This window comes from Gossypium hirsutum, chromosome A12 (genome assembly GCF_007990345.1).
Source record: "Gossypium hirsutum isolate 1008001.06 chromosome A12, Gossypium_hirsutum_v2.1, whole genome shotgun sequence".
NCBI lineage: Eukaryota > Viridiplantae > Streptophyta > Magnoliopsida > Malvales > Malvaceae > Gossypium > Gossypium hirsutum.
In genome coordinates this window covers 28,612,874-28,617,651 of record NC_053435.1, presented here as the reverse complement: position 1 = coordinate 28,617,651, position 4,778 = coordinate 28,612,874, and the positions used below count along the sequence as shown (strand labels likewise).

Below are 4,778 nucleotides of genomic sequence, written 5' to 3'. Positions count from 1 at the left end.
TGAGTGGTCTTTCCTTGTCACGTTGGGTTATGGCACACGAGGTTTATATTCGACATTCACTGAATTGTTTTTATTATGACCCACCTCACCTAGACCTTTAGTTACCACAGTTTCTTGCCTCGATTCTGGTTCAGGCTCAACGACTCCTTCATCATCTTGAATATTAATTGTGTTGAGCTGTTCCCTTAGGTTGGGTTCAGTATTACTTGGCAAGCCACCTTGTGGTCGTTTGGAGATTAGTTTGGAAAGCTGGCCTAACTAAGTTTCTAGCCCTTAGATCGACGTTTGTTGATTTTTAAGTGTTGTCTCGCTGTTCTGAAAACATGTTTCTGAAACCAATATAAACTTTGAGAGCATCTCTTCAAGGTTCGGCTTCTTTTCCTGTTGATAGGGAGGTTGTTAAAAACCAAGAGGATGTTGTGGTCTTTGATTTCCTTGACCGCCCCATGAGAAATTGGGGTGGTTCCTCCAACCTGCATTTTAAGTGTTACTATATGGGTTATTTTGGAATCGAGAGTTATTGTTACCCATTTATTGGACTTGTTCCTCCTCGATGCTAGGGTTGAAGGGTTGAAACTCTGTGCATGCTCCTCCTCCATTAGTCTCGCACCTTATTACTGGATGTACCTGAGTAGAACTAAGTAAAACATCAATATTTTTATTTAGAAGTTCTACCTGATTTGACAGCATAGTAACCGAATAGACATTATAAACGCTTGTTGTTTTAGTTGGCTTAGTCCTCATGACTTGCCACTGATAGTTATTCAGTGACATCTCCTCTATAAACTCATAGGAATCTTCAGGTGTTTTATTATTGTTGGTTCTATCAGCAACTACGTCAACCATTTGTCGAGTCGAAGGATTCAAGCCATTATGGAATGTTTGAACCTGTAGCCAAAGCAGTAGCCAATGGTGAGGGCACCTTCTCAGTAAGTCTTTGTATCTCTCCCATGCATCGTAGAGTGTTTCTAAATCCATCTGCACAAAAGAAGAGATATCATTACGTAATTTAGCCATTTTAGCCGGTGAAAAATATTTTAGTAAAAAATTTTCGGTCATTTGTTCCCAAGTAGTGATTGACCATCGTGGTAATGAGTTCAACCACTGTTTAGCTTTGTTTCTCAATGAAAAAGGGAATAACCGAAGACGAATGGCTCATCAGAAACACCATTAATTTTAAATGTATCGCATAGTTCCAAAAAATTTGCTAAGTGAGCGTTGGGATCCTCATCCTGCAAACCATCAAACTGAACAAATTGATGTATCAATTGAATTGTGTTAGGTTTTAGTTCAAAAGTATTTGCAGCTACAATAGGTCTGACTATGCTTGATTCAGTTCCTATTAAAGAAAGTTTAGCATAATCATACATAGTGCATGGAGTAGGATTTTGATTAACCGCAATTACAGGAGGTAGCTTATTGTCTTGGTTTTTAGCCATCTCTTCGATTGCGGGTTGAGTATCGTCCTCTTGCTCGTTCTCTGTGTATCTTAAGCTTCGCCTTTTTTCTCTTTGGTTTCTGTGAACTGTGCGATCGATTTCTTCGTCAAAAAGTAGTGGTCCTGATGGGTTTCTTCTAGTCATAAACTATAAAAACCTGCCAAGAGAAAGTAAATGTAACACCCCTTACCCGTATCCAAGGTTGGAACAGAGTACGAGGCATTACTAGACTTAACAATGCACATAGACGAAAATCGGGCCATAAAATTTCATTTAATTCAAAACTTTTTGAACACATGCATAACAACTAACTATATCTTCACATCAAAACATAGGACATGGCACGATTAATTAAACTTATAAACCATAATGGATAAGGAGTACATCTCATGATCATATACGATAACTCAATGCAGACTGATACGTATGGTCAAAATCATAATAAAAATACATATCACAAACCAACTTCCTATACATGCCACTCACTTGATATTTCTGATATTTGACTTAATTCTCCCAAAATGATAGTTTGATAGTGTGATTTTGCCTCCGACGATCTCCAACCCCGAGCCGACCTGCCAATACTAAAAAAATGGAGAGGATGGGTAAGCTTTACGCTTAGTAAGTTCATATGAAAATAATAAGCAATTACTACCACACTTTTCAAGATAAAATAATTATTTCTATCTCAAATTTGCGGTCATGAAACCACTATTCCGATTAGGCCCTAATTTGGGATATTACAGAAAACGTAAATTAATAAATAATAATAATAAATTAAATTAAATTAAATTGCAAGAAAAATAAATGGCTAAAGTAATAAAAATTGAGCGTTCCTAATATCTTAGTTCCCCGGTAATGGCACCAAAAACTTGATCGCGTGATTTCGTGATAGGTTTTAAATATTTATAATTAATCTTTCTTCAAACTAACTATTATCGCGATGTAGGCAAGTGTACCTATCCAACAGTAGTATAGTTTTAGCAAGACCGGATTGTCGAACCCAAAGGAACTAAAAGTACTAGTAATGACTGTCTTTTTATTATCTAGCTAAGAATAAAGAGGTTTTGTTTTAACTAACTAATTATCTAAACTAAGAATTCACAGAGTATGGAATAGGGGAATTGCTTTTGGGAAAATCGATTGAATTAAGACAATACCTAAGGAAAAATCCACCTAGACTGTACTTGTTATTCTGGCTCCGAATCGGACGATTTATTCATTTAACTTGTTCCGTAGAGATCCCTAAGTTATGTTATTATCCCTATTCAATACTAATAACATCTAATCCCTAGATTGAATAATTGAGACCTTTCTCTAATTAACACCCTAGGGTTGCATTAACTAGATCTATGGATCCCCTTATTAGGTTTCACCCTAATCTGGCAAAATCTTGTCACCCTATGTCTAGGTGCACAAACAACTCCGCTTAATTATGATAAATGTACTCTTAGACAGGGTCTATTCCTCCTCTGAATAAGATCTTATCTTGAATCAGTATCCTGGGATATCAAAACAAGAATTAAGAACACATAATTAAGAACAAGTTAAATATTTATCATACAATTCAGAAAATAATAACAAGATTCGCCTTAGGTTTCATTCCCCTTAGGTATTTAGGGGTTTTAGTTCATAACTAAATAAGAAAACATCTCAGAATAATAAAGAATACAAAACATAAAGAAAACCCAAAACTCCTGAAGGGGAAATTGAAGAGAGATCTTCAGTCTTGATGGTGAATTTGACTTTTGAGATGGATCAATCGGCTTTCTTGGAGTAATTCCTTACTCTCTATTCTGTGTCTCCCTTTTTCTTCCTCCTCTAGGGTGTATTTATAGGCTTTGGAATGCCTAAGAGCCCTCAAAATTGGCCTTTTCTGAATTGGACTCAACTTGGGCTCGGTAGGGACACGCCCATGTGTGATTACTTCAGGCCGTGCTCGAGCCTGCCAAATTGACACGATCGTGTCGTCTGCCCGTGTGAGGGGGTCCAGGCCGTGTTGATTTCGTACTTTGGCCCATTTTCTCCGTTTTTGGCCCGTTTCTCGTTCCTTTCGCTCTCTTATGCTCTCCTAAGTATAAAACATAAAATTAAAGCATTAGGAGCATCGAATTCACCAATTCTCATAGGAAATCATCCATAAAATGCGTTAAACATGGGGTAAGAATATGTATAAATTACGGTTTATCAGTAAACAACTTTTACTAAGTAGATTTTCATAAAAAGGGCTTTAAGAACTATTTTGTAAAAGTTGTAGAAAATGGTAGAAAAATGTGAAAGGAAAGAAAATGTGGGTTATTATGAACATGCAAAATGTTCGGCGAGGCTTGGGTAACTAAGAAATCTCATACATTGTATTATCCGAGCCTAGGGACTAAATTGCAAATATATAAAAGTTTAGGGATAAAATAGTAATTTTACCCAAGTATGAATTTTGGGTCGTTTTGAGTAATGTATGTATTAAACAAGCTAAATTTGGTATTATAGATCAAGAGAATAGAGATACGGGCCTTGATAGGGGAAAGAACAAAGTTTACGAGGTTTAAGCTCAATTTCTAATATTTTGTACCAAGGTAAATACATATGCTAATAAATACATTAATTATTGTTATTAAATGATTTATTCATATATGTATGCTTAATATGATTATTTGGCTATGTTGATAATATGACATGTTTTGATGCTTTGCTATATGATTATGAGACGTTGACCATGTGAAAGAAACCATTATGCGAGTACATCCGGTAAAGGTTTGGAAGTCAAAAATCACATTTGAACCTTAGGAATAGTTGAGGATACAAGTGATATGTCACTAGGATAGTCATGTGTGTTATGAGGTCATTTAATATGTGATACATGCTAGGGTCCGGGTGCTGGGTATCCTGAGTTGTGTTCGGATACTCTTTTAGCTCTTTGAGTAGCCCCGTCGAAAGCGGCATGTGATTCTGTGATATGAGGCACTTCGGTGCACATTCTTTTAGGTAGCCACGGCTACGTTCAGGCACTTCTGCGCAATTCTTCCATGTGTCCGAATCATCTTCCAAGTGTTCAACGGGTAACGTAATATGAATTGTGAAAGTAAAATTTATGTAAGCCATATGTGTGTAAGATGGCACAGGTATGTACTAAAACCCTATGGGGACTTAGTATATGATGATATTATGAAAGATACGTATTTGGATAAGCATGTGCATATGAATATGGAAGGTAAGTATACATATGACATGATGAAAAGTATCATAATGGATAATTAATTATGCGTAGATTATCAATAATTGCAAAAATGTAGATTATTTGTATGTGTACTTACTAAGCTTTATAGCTTACCCTCCTCTCTT

The 4,778-nt window shown here is 36.2% G+C and overlaps 1 non-coding gene across 1 annotated transcript; it reads left to right on the top strand.

The window, feature by feature from the left end:
- The first annotated feature begins 904 nt into the window (after nt 1-904).
- LOC121211797 (small nucleolar RNA R71) lies at nt 905-1,011 on the top strand. The gene has a single exon (XR_005907015.1). It is a non-coding gene; the product is annotated as a small nucleolar RNA R71 (small nucleolar RNA).
- The last annotated feature ends 3,767 nt before the right edge of the window (nt 1,012-4,778 follow it).